The sequence below is a fragment of the Culex pipiens genome, chromosome 2, assembly GCF_016801865.2.
Source record: "Culex pipiens pallens isolate TS chromosome 2, TS_CPP_V2, whole genome shotgun sequence".
Taxonomy (NCBI): domain Eukaryota; kingdom Metazoa; phylum Arthropoda; class Insecta; order Diptera; family Culicidae; genus Culex; species Culex pipiens.
The window spans coordinates 100,276,284-100,289,006 of record NC_068938.1 but is presented as its reverse complement, the minus strand read 5'-3'; the positions used below and the strand labels follow the sequence as shown (position 1 = coordinate 100,289,006).

Sequence of the window (12,723 nt, the reverse complement as noted above, 5' to 3'; positions counted from 1 at the left end):
TGAAGCAAACGTTTTGAAATGCATTTTACATTAAGTCAGTTGTTTTGCAATCATAAGTTTAAAAAAAATTTAAGATTTGACGAGAACAAAAATTTAAGTGAAAAAATAGTGCGGTACTTTAAATCGAAAATTAAAAAAAAAAAATCAAAGCCAAACATGCTAAAAATGATTCAAAACGCAGGGAATGAATATTCAATTGATTTCAGCTGATTGCATTTGAGTTTCAATTAAAATTTTGAATTTTTTTTAAAAAGTTTTTTTTGCCGCTGATTTTTCGGGCCGATTTAGAAAAAAAAAAATATGTGTACCAGCCTAAGTATTCAACTTGTTATATCTTTCCACAACCAAATCTTTGATTTCGCCGCGAATTTCCAGACCAAATTTTAATTTTTTTCAATTTCGGGAATTCCCGGGACAAATTTTAAAGATACCCGGGAATTTTGTCCCAGGAATTCCCGGGATGGACGCACTAATGTGCACCCATAAGTTTGTTGCAATGTAAGCCCTAATATCGAAATATTTTACAAAATTCATTGGTGACCCACTAATTATAAACCAATGATGGCAGTTTTTCTAGGCCCCATTTAATTTATTTTTTCCAATAATATCGCATGCAAAAGCATGCACATCACCTTCGTCAAAATAAACACTTAGTATTGCACACTGCATGTACAAATTTTGCAAACACAAAAAAAAAATTGCAACCGACGTGATTCAAACCCAGCACCAACAGTTAGGAATGGCAACTTAGCCCACTCGGCCATGAGACCGATGAAAAGCTTGAAGGATAAACGCATATATGAGCTTGACATTTCGGTCAAGTAGGTTTCCCATACTGATGGGCTACATATTTCAGGGTGTAAAATCACATAAAATTGCATAAAATAATGCAATATTTATTTTACACCCACGCCTTTTACATGCAGCTGGATTACTACTTTTTAAGCTGTGTACCTTGAGTTTATACATTTGAAAATTATCATGATTTATGAGATGAGATTTATTTGAGATTTAATGAGATTTATCTCCATACGAATGCGAAATAATCATAATTTATGAGAACAAATTAACGGTGCACATCAACCAGAGCTTTTGCATCAAGATTTTTATTACAGATATTTTAGCATTTTCGAAACTACGGGAACTATCGATATAATTTTTTATTCATCCCCTAAAGTACTGTCTTCTAAGCGATTTACAACAAAATTTGCCTTTTTTATAATCTAATTGTTGCAGGATTGGGTCCGTAAGTTTGTCAATTTTGGAATAAGAAGACAACAACTTCTTTGGTTGCTGTGAAGAGGAAAAAAATGCCTCTTTTCCCCTTGCTTTATACTGCTGAAAAAATCAGAGGTCAAAAAATCAAAAATCTTAAAATTGTAATGTAATTAAAAGTCTGATTAACTAAAAACCATTTAAAGTGGGATAGTGCGAGAGATAAAAATGTTTGAACTGATTATATAAATATTTTGATTTTTTGTAATATTCCAATGAACAGTACCGCACGTATGAATTAATACTTTGATTTTATTTTCGAAATAATGATTGCAAACAACTTGACTGGCGTAAAATTTATTTTTAAAACATTTTTTTATTAGAATGTGAATTGGACCACTTTCCGTCATATGCCACTAAAGACAGTATCACCATTCGATTCCTCGTACATCTAAAATCTAAAATGAGTTTCTTATGTTTCCCGATAGAATTTTTTTCTTTTTCTAGCAAAATGTTTTCATTCAAAATCTTCTAAAAGGCTTATTTCTTCTTTTAAGTACACTTTAAAACGTTTTCGCGGTTAACCGCAGATATTTCACATCGCGATGCATCCAACAGCTTTGAAGTGCACTAACAGATGCGTAGTGCCCGGTCTAAAGTGGAATTTGCGGTTGCCATCCAGTCCAGCGACCAGGGCTGACACTTTTTGTAACATACTTCGACGTGTGTAATTTTATTAATTTGTTTCTAAACTGTCCATCCATCTGTAACTCTGCCAAGTGCAAAACAAAAATGTTCCCGCGTCGATCGCAAAATCACATCCTGGCCACATCACCCGCAGGATGGTGGCACGAAACTCCATCAGAAATCAATTGGACCAGTCGACAGCTAATTAGTGTGCTGCCCGGCTCAAACACGGAGATTGACGCGCGTGTTCTCCCCCCCTTAAATTCATCCGCCCATGAAAACTGCAACCGAATTGCCACAGCAGCAGCTGTCAGTAAACCGTCAAAAGTGCCCAAAACTGCACTCGGCAACCGACGAGCAGTCCTTCAATTTCTGAGGCTTCAACCGGTTGTCGGCGAGGTGTTTTTTTTTTTTTCAATTTGGGAATTTCCCAAGTGAATCTCATTATCTCTCTCTCTTCGGCCAAAGGAAATCCGATACTCGGTGGCGCGGCTGGCCGCACTTTCACCACACTTTGACGTAAATTGAGCACCGAGAACTGGTTCAGCCTAGGGCGGTCACCTGGGTGCAACTTAATCCAAACTTGAGGGTTTGGGGAGGTGCAAATGAGGGAGCCACTTGTAGAAGAACGGAAAGTGTGGTGTTTCTCGACTGGTACATCCTGCCGGTATAACTTGCTTAAAATATTGAGGAATCGTGAAATTTATATTGCAATTACCGGAGAACCTGCAAAGTCAGCGACGTGCTGCTCATCGACCGGCGGCCTACATCATCAGCTGGCCAAAAATAGAGTCTCCCCCTCTTCAGCACAGACACAACCACCTCCGGACTCACTTCTCCATTGCCTTTAGTTCAGAGATTCGGATCTTGTCAAGTATCGAGCAGCAGTAGATGATCTGCGGATAGAGGCACGACGGCGAAGAAGACCGAACAACAGAGCAAGAGCTGACTTTCGTTCCAATGTCAAGGTCAGCTTAGCCACGAGTCCGCCAGGCCGGCCGGTTCGCGTCTGTCTGTCCAACCGATCCATCAATCCGTCGAATTTGGATTTGCGATGAAGAAGAGAAGAGCGAGGAACGGGCCGTTTTCTTGGATCTTCCACACTCCACCATCATCACCAGCCCGGCCAGGGCAGCTACTCGAATGTTCGAGGGGTGCGCCGAGAAGCTTCAAGTGAAGTGTAATTCGCGGCTCTTGCGAGTCTGGCTGGCTGGCTGGCCGACTGACTGACGGGTGGTTTTTGACGTATGACGCTCACCCGGCAAGTGGACCAGACAAGACACACACTTGAGAAGACTTGGAGGTTTGGCTCTCGAAAGAACCTACCACAAGTTTCTGAATTTTATCTGTGATCAAACAACTCATTGAAATATGGGAATGAAGTTCTTTGTTGAGTTTTGTAAGCATTGTGTGTTTATGAAGAGTTGCAATGTTCATAAAAATACTTTTTATTCGTGTCGTAGGGCAAATTATGTATCCCAAGTATTGTATATGTATCTCGCAAAATCCCAAATTGTTTCCTTGAACATACATTAAATCTTCCATCTCTATAATGCTGTGACTCACTTGAAGAGATGGCAACCTCGTTTAAAGTTATGACCACTTAAGTTATATTGGTGTACTTTTTTGAGGACGGAAATCTATTGTTTGTATAGAAACTCACCCTTTCGTTAGATTGGTAATCGAAAAGCCTTCAACACGATTATAAAAGCTTGAAGGCCTGGCAACTCTGTCTGAAGCTATTGTCACTTGCAGGGTTGTTACGGGAGAGTCGAAAAAAAATCCGCGCCAAATCCGCGCCGACCTATAATCCGAAACCGCGCGAAATCCGCGACATATAAAAAAATATCGCGACCAACATTTAAGAAATTTTATTTTTTAATGAAGAAAAACTAATTCAGAAAGTATTTGATAAAAAAAACTCGTTTTATGTTTAAAGGCTCCAAACGAATGAAAGCAATAAATCCATTAAAAAAAAAAAACCGGCCAAGGCAAGGGTCATGAAAAAAACATCTTCAAAATAGAAAATACAATACTCAAAAACCTAAAATTTAACTTCAAAAATATAAGCTCAAAAATAAATCAAAATCTAATATTTTAATATGATAAAATTTTAATTTCGAAAGTCAACAAATTCAAAATCTAGGAATTTTGATTACAGTTTTAAATCCAAAATCCTCGCTAAAATTTCACTGAAACATTTAATTTCCGATATTTAAAATATTTTTTTCTCATAATTTCAAAATCTCTAACATAAAATATGACTTCAAAAATTGTGGCATTCAAGAATTTAAGAATTTAAGAATTTAAGAATTTAAGAATTTAAGAATTTAAGAATTTAAGAATTTAAGAATTTAAGAATTTAAGAATTTAAGAATTTAAGAATTTAAGAATTTAAGAATTTAAGAATTTAAGAATTTAAGAATTTAAGAATTTAAGAATTTAAGAATTTAAGAATTTAAGAATTTAGGAATTTAAGAATTTAAGAACTTAAGAATTTAAGAATTTAAGAATTTAAGAATTTAAGAATTTAAGAATTTAAGAATTTAAGAATTTAAGAATTTAAGAATTTAAGAATTTAAGAATTTAAGAATTTAAGAATTTAAGAATTTAAGAATTTAAGAATTTAAGAATTTAAGAATTTAAGAATTTAAGAATTTAAGAATTTAAGAATTTAAGAATTTAAGAATTTAAGAATTTAAGAATTTAAGAATTTAAGAATTTAAGAATTTAAGAATTTAAGAATTTAAGAATTTAAGAATTTAAGAATTTAAGAATTTAAGAATTTAAGAATTTAAGAATTTAAGAATTTAAGAATTTAAGAATTTAAGAATTTAAGAATTTAAGAATTTAAGAATTTAAGAATTTAAGAATTTAAGAATTTAAGAATTTAAGAATTTAAGAATTTAAGAATTTAAGAATTTAAGAATTTAAGAATTTAAGAATTTAAGAATTTAAGAATTTAAGAATTTAAGAATTTAAGAATTTAAGAATTTAAGAATTTAAGAATTTAAGAATTTAAGAATTTAAGAATTTAAGAATTTAAGAATTTAAGAATTTAAGAATTTAAGAATTTAAGAATTTAAGAATTTAAGAATTTAAGAATTTAAGAATTTAAGAATTTAAGAATTTAAGAATTTAAGAATTTAAGAATTTAAGAATTTAAGAATTTAAGAATTTAAGAATTTAAGAATTTAAGAATTTAAGAATTTAAGAATTTAAGAATTTAAGAATTTAAGAATTTAAGAATTTAAGAATTTAAGAATTTAAGAATTTAAGAATTTAAGAATTTAAGAATTTAAGAATTTAAGAATTTAAGAATTTAGGAATTTAAGAATTTAAGAATTTAAGAATTTAAGAATTTAAGAATTTTAGAATTTAAGAATTTAAGAATTTAAGAATTTAAGAATTTTAGAATTTTAGAATTTTACAATTTTGGAATTTTAGACTATTAAACTATTAATACAAAAAAAAGTTTCGAATTTTTGAATTTCTGAAGCTTTGAATTTGGAATGTTCGGATTTTTTTTTCGCCAAGAATGTTTTAATTTAAATAAAAAAATATTTCTACCGATTAAATTTCATCTAAAATTCTAAGGTGGAGGCCAGCTTCTGTAACGTCCTATCAAGCTCATGTTTGGCGCCCACCAGAACAAGCCCCAATAATAGTTTTTGTTACACATTCTAATGTCTATATCTTCGGGAAAAGTATTTGATTTACAACATTAAAAATTAAATAAATCCAGTATGAAATTAAAAATAAATAAGGTTAAAAATCATTACTCAAAACTCAAATGAAATTAAATATTCAGAGCCGGAGATGTTAAGAAATGACAAGAAACATATAAAAAATAATTTCTACATAATCTTCATCTTCATTTTTCGACGTTTCGTACTAAAACAATACAAACAAACAGTTTCAGAAGAAAATTCAATTAATAAAAAATATGAAATTCTTGCACCCAAAGTAAAAATCAATTTATCGTAATTCCTGATAATATTTTTCTTAATAACTTGAAAGTAATTCTATCTCTCTCAATTAACTTATTTATCAAAATTGCCATCCGCGCGAAATCCGCGCCTAAGCAAAATTAGCCAGCAAATCCGCGCCAGATCCGCGCCGTCCGTAACAACCCTGCACTTGAGTAAAATTGAAATACTTGTTTGATACAATTTTCAATTCGAGTTGTCCGACTCCATTTTAGTCAAATTTGAATTGTTGATTGCCTATCAAACTACAAAATGCAATTTTTAAATATTTCAATACTTAAATGTAGTTTTGGAGTCATACAAAAGCTCGACAATAAAAAATCAGACAGCGATAAAAATAAATAGTGAATCTTTTCCGAGGCCTTCGGATAATCTATTCTGGACTGTACCGTCATCTGGGGCGAATCAAGACACATGGGGCGAATTGGGACAGCTGTGTGTAACTGCACAATATTTGGATAATTTTGATTGGTTTCTGATAGAAGACACAAAACAACAAAAATAGTGCATCGTTTTCCAAATTTGACGCTATTTAGTGCTCTAATACTACTGTTCCTTTTCAGTCCCGATCCTCCCCAGATGACGGTAATTTTTGATAAGTGTACAGTTGAAATTTTTCATCATAATCAATTTTGGATGATATATCGAACTTGCTTCTATAGTATTCTGAAATTTTGATTAAGTTATAATCAATTTTAGATAAAATTTTCGTAAAATTCGTTATTTTCTTCCAAATAAATAAAAATATTTTTAAATGTAAATGTGGCTTTTTTCGACTGTGTTTATTAATTTGAGATGGATTTTCGGCTTGTAGTCGTTGAAAGCAGCTCAAACACTTATTTGTGTACTTTATCCAACGTATCGATTTTTATTAAATCATCTTCAGGGAAACTAAAAATTTGGTTTTTGGTTTTTCCGTTAATTTTTGTGTTTTTTTGTGTGTTTGTTTGTGTACTTACTCGTACGTATGTTTTCAATCGAGGATATCTTGGAAACTATCGATTTTCAGTGTCAAAAATGAAACATTTGTGAAGTTATGTCATCTATTCGATAAAAAAAATATTCAGAATTTCAAAATCACGTTAAACATTTCAAAAAGGCTTAAAAGCTATTATTGCACTCTTTTAATGCTAGTCGTAATTTTAAAATTCTGAAAATATAGTCACAAAGTTATTTTTAATTGAAAATCGGATCAATAGTTTCCAGGCTATAGTCGATTGATAATATTTTTTTTAAATTTGGATGGATACTATTTTTAAAATTAAAAATACAAATTTTTCGAAAAAACAGCCTAATAATGGTTGAAACTTTAAAAACAGTCCACTTAGGGGAAGTTTCATAACAGATATTTTTGATAGCTAATTCAGTGCTTAATCCAAAATTAATCGATGTTTTAAATTAGAGTGTTTTTGATTTTTTTCTGAAATTCGAAAGACCGTTGCAAATATTTTTCAAAGTTTATGTCGCCCCCCTAAAACAAAAAATCTAAGGGCAAAAATAACAAAAAATCAAATTTTTATGAAAGTAGAAGTCTAATTAACTGAAACCAATCTAATATGTATTTTTCCCATAGATAATTATATTAAGCATGTTTGGTTTCGTTTAAGAACATTTTGAATTTTAATGAAATTCCGGTGCACAGCATCGCACAAAATAATATTAATCTTAGAATTTTTGGAACCTGATGATTGCGAAACAACTGAACAGGTGTATAATCCATTTTGAAACACGTTTTAATTCAATTGTTGAAAGCACTGTATCGTTTTTTTTTTTGGCCTCTTCACGACTTTGGTCAGAGTCGAGGTACGTAAACTTAAAAAAATATTTGTAACCGTCTGTCACAGCTCAAAAGTTAGCACTTTTGTTCAAAATCATTAAATACATTGAAAAGTCGATTTGCTAGAAAGAAGAGAATTGCTTTCCAGATGATTTTTTTAAATTTGTTTTTGGGTGAAGAAGGCACTAACTACATAGGTGGATTAAGTTTTTCCTTCAAATTGAACATTAAAACAGAATAGTTTGTATTTTTGATGGGAAAATCCTTTTTTTCTAAAACACGTGATCAGACTATCCATTTCCGAAATCCACACGCACAACGCTGACGCAAATTTATTTCCGGCCATTATAAACCGAAAAATAAGCCTGAATCGGAAGATTCCTTCCGTGCTCACCATTGACTACGACGTGCCTTACTGTTCATTGGTAGAATTTAAACAATTTTACACAATTTTATGATTTGTAAGATACCCAAACGTTAGCATAATACTCTTAATATTCAACATTTTATTTGGATTTCCATAGGGGTTTTTAAATCCTATCTGAAACAATCCAGATTCTAACCAATCAATCTTTACATTCCAAAACTCTTCCCGATAATCCTTGCAGGGCAAAGTAAAGCTAATTTCCGTACCCCCAAAGTGAATTGTAAGCACACACACACTGTTTCGCCTATAGCCACGTCTAGCCAGACGGGGGGAATTCCCGGTTGTACTTGCTAAATTTGGCCTAAAACTTGGCATGGCAACACCGAGAGCACAACTTGCTCTTGGTCGGTCAGTTGGTCGCCGCCGCCGCCGGACGGTGTGCTTGGGTTTTGACGCGATGTGTACCAGGCCCCCCTTTTATAGGGTAAATGGTCGTGCTTTGGATTTTTTTCACTTAATCATTATTTTTCTAAAGTTTATTAAAACCAAGTTTATGTGAATTCTTGTTCTGAAAATTTAGAAAAAAAAACTGTTCAGGATTGGGGCCACTCACCCTACATCGTTCGATTCCAGTTTTTTAATAGCTTTTTTTTTTTTGCTACTCGTCCGCTTCGTCGGTCTTTACCTCACATCGCAACTTGGTGTTACTCTCCGGATTTTTTTTGCGCTCGACTCATCGCTGGCTGTACCCAACGATGGCATCATCGCAAAACTGTCTTTTGAGCTATTTTTTATTTCATACTTTTTTTTCAAAATATAAAAAATTGCAATAAACAATATTTTGGTTTTATCTAAAAAATGTATTGTAAAATTTCTTTAAACAATCAATCATATAAGACAGTCTTGCCATCACCACCAAGATCTGCTGAAGATCTTTCGTACTCCATCATAGTCAAGTCTAGCGCGGTCAGCATAGATTTCAATGTTGCTGTTGCCTGGCAGCAGCGTAAAATCTTTTCTCCGAAATCGAAAATTGGCAGTAGGAAATTGAGCCAACGATCAGCCGGCCGGCTAGCAACATAACCCGAATGCGGTGAAGGCTGGAAACGTGAGGAGAGGGCAGGACAGTGTGGCGTGTGGTTTGCCAGGTCCAAGCAGGGTTCACATGCAAAGCTAGCTAGATGGAAAAAAGAAACCGACTGTCGGTGGTTGGGTACAGAACAATTTCAGATTACTTTTCAAAACAACAGATGCGCCATGGGTTTCCTATGTACATAGGACCTTTTGAAAAGTAAGCGAGAATTGAAAAAAAAATGTTAAAGAATGATTTTAGTTATTTAATAAAGTATCAAAGTGATTATAAATCGTCAAGATATCTTAGTTTGAAGATGTCTAAATTTCAAGGAAAAAGTGTAAAGGACCACCCTAACGAAATTTGAAAATTGTTCAACTATATGTTTTCCACGTTATTTTGCCCGCAGAATTAAGCCGAAGTGTCAAAGTATCGATTTTTGGACATATTTTGGGTTTCTATGGGTTTTATGTGATCTCCCCTTTCGAATGCAACCTGGTGCTTTTTTGAGATATATGAGTTTTAAAATTGCATCTTTTAAACCTTAAGATAACAACAACTTTTGACCGTTTAGTCCAAATTGATTTTTCAAAAAACGAAAATGTTTATTTTTAAGAGTGCTTAGGACATCACTTTTCTCAAAAACATAACCCTGAATTGCTACGTTAAAAAAAACAGATTTTTTAAGATTTGCAGAGATGCTTTCCCTAAATATGGTCGTAGGAGGCGTAGATTGCGAGATAATATTTTGGTGTCCTCGGCAAAGTTGCTTACATTGACAAGTCCAAAAACTTTCTAGAAAATAAAAAAACTCAAAAATATTCATGCAGAGTTAAAATTACAACAACACCCTAATTTAAATCAAGCGAAAAGTTGCCTCATCCAATTACCAACAACTTTTCTCCAATGATACCAAAGCTCCAGAAAGGCGCAGTTTTCCACTTTATTTTGCGATCTGGACCACTGTGCATTGGATATAAAAATTAATAAAAAGCTTTAGGACAATATTTTTCTTTTCATACAAGTCTACATACAAATTTAGATCTTTTTATTGAAAATGTTATAAAAACATTCAAAAACCTTAACTAGAGATGATTTTTTCTATCTTCGGCAAAATTGCAGGATATTGTAAGGACCGTTCAGAAATAAAGTTTCACGCCCGAAGAAAGAAAAAATATTCTTTTAATTGTAAATTCCAACTATAATTCCAACCAACTTTGCAGCCATCGATTCACAGTGAATTATTATGAATTAAGATAGAATTGTTTTGCTCCAAGACATTTAAAAAATAACGTGTAAAGAAAGTTTCAGAAATAATGTTTCAAAAAAACTATTCATATTAAATTTGCAACCGATATTTTTTGTAAAACATTGTTCAAATGCACCGTTTGAGTTAAAGCAAGATTGCAACTAAATTTTTCTCTAATGAATATGTCCCGCCCGTGTGAATCAATCGGAACGCGCACTGAACTCACGATCCAGAGGTTGCTAGTTCGGTTCCCGCGGCGGGCGCTCTAAAAATTCTTTGTGTAAATATGGGTATCCGGCGCCGTCGCTCCGTGCCGTACTCCAACATTTAGGAGCCCAGGGCGGCGAAGTTCTGTAGTTTAAAGGAAGACACTAGTGGTTGGTACTAGCAATGGTGGCCGACAGCTATAAAATCATCTTCGTTTATATGTCTTTATTTCAAAGAAAAGTGTACAGTGTCGTCAATTTAGAACTTTTTTTGCGATTTTAAAGTGTATAAAAAGAGTGTATTTCAGAATCAAAAGATGTAATTTACAAACTACTATTAACGTTAACAAAAATAATATTTGAAGTTATAAAGCTTTTCCGTAAACTCAGAAAAACATGATTTAAAAAATAGCAGAACAAAAAAAATATTGACCGTCTTTTGTATCAAAAATCATCAAATCTTGCCAAATCATATAGATACTTGAACTGATGATTGAAAATCGTTTCTATTCTAAAAAGAAAGTTGCCTCGAAGTTTCAGTCAAACCAAAAAAAAATACAAATGCCTAATATTTTTTATATAAACAAACTGTCGGTGTTGTTAAAATTGCAAATGCAAATAAAAATGTTTGGTCTGTAAATTTTCATATAACTGTTATTTATTAAAAATACCTTTAAAATTTCGTCAAAAATGTCAAGACAATAATTTGCTGGTTTAAAATGGTTTCGATTAGAGTAAATTTGTAAATCGATTTTCTTTTTTAAAGCTTATAAGTCGTCTAGAGATTTTTAAATTGCTATATTTACTAAACAATGCACTACAATATTAACGCTGGAGTAAGATTCGGTTGAAGTGGTTTTCTACTGGTTTGGAAACATATCGGAATCGGAAAATGATTTTTTAAGGGGTGTGTCAATTTAAGTAAAAATCGTGACTTTTTGGCTGTAGTTTATTAAATATTTTTATTGATAGTTTTTTATTCTGAAATTTCGAGAGCTTCATCATTTTCTCTCACAGTCATTTCCGTTTACGCTACTTTTCGCTACATGGGACAAATAATCAAGTGCAAATAGTCCTTCTTATGTAAAAATTTTCTGATCTCGCTGATATTTTTTTTTCAGATTTTTAGAAACTGACCCAACATTTGAAAACGTCCAAAAATGCTTTTACAGCGGAATTGATGATGCTAGATGATTTTTGCGGTGTAATTGATTATTTTTACTGGATTCCAAGTGTATTTTGGATAGCCTCATAAAGCCTCCTTTCTAAATACAGAGCGATTTTGAAGAAAAATTGTTGAAAAATGTCGAATCGGGGCAAAATGGACCCTTTGCCGTTTCGTGCGGTGGATGCAACCATCACCAATCGATTCTCTGGATTTTTTCTACATAAGAGACACTAGTTTTCAAATTCGGGAACCAGCCGCGATTAATTAAGTCCGATTTTGGGTCCGATTTCGCCCACTGGCGTTGGTTTGAAAAAGTCAAACTAGTAACGAACTGTCACTTTGTACACGGTACTTACGTTTACTATCAAACCAAACGATTGGTAGTAGTGTGAGCTCTGTGTAAAGACGGTGTCAAATTAAAAACAATCGGTCAAACCTTCGCGGTTTCAGTTTAAATGTTAACTAATTTTATTGCTGTTTTATTTTGTATTGTACGATTTCAATAATAATACAGTGGACTCTCTGGCTGTCGATCTTCTCGATATCAATAATGCTCCAGCTGTCAATACATTTTTCAGTCCCTTCAAATAGATTGCTTGATTTTTCATTCTATAATTTGATAACAACCTCTCTCGACTGTCCCTTCAATATCGACAATGAGAGAGTCCACTGTAATCGATAAATTGAATGGAAATAAGTCCGAATCCTTCAAATATTGTAACACTTTCTTGAGATTCAACTAAATTACACCATTTCCATTCCGGCTATTCTGTCTCCGGCACAATTTCACCCCCGCGAGACACCTTGCTCCTACCACCATGTTTCTTTCCCTTCATCCATCCGTTCATTCTCTCTCTTCAACTTCACCATTCACACAACCATCACATTCCGACGTCTGTGTTCGTGTGTAACGTGCGCTCTCTCTCTCTTGTAACTTTGACAACTCTTTCTCCCAACTTCGCAGTGTTGGTGCGAGGCAATGTGCGTACGGAT

The 12,723-nt window shown here is 33.1% G+C and overlaps 1 protein-coding gene across 6 annotated transcripts in view; it reads right to left on the bottom strand.

The window, feature by feature from the left end:
• Positions 1 to 12,723, bottom strand: part of LOC120413114 (phosphatidylinositol 3,4,5-trisphosphate 3-phosphatase and dual-specificity protein phosphatase PTEN) — a 146,135-nt gene that overhangs the window by 124,871 nt on the left and 8,541 nt on the right. The gene's annotated exons all lie outside the window — the stretch shown is intronic.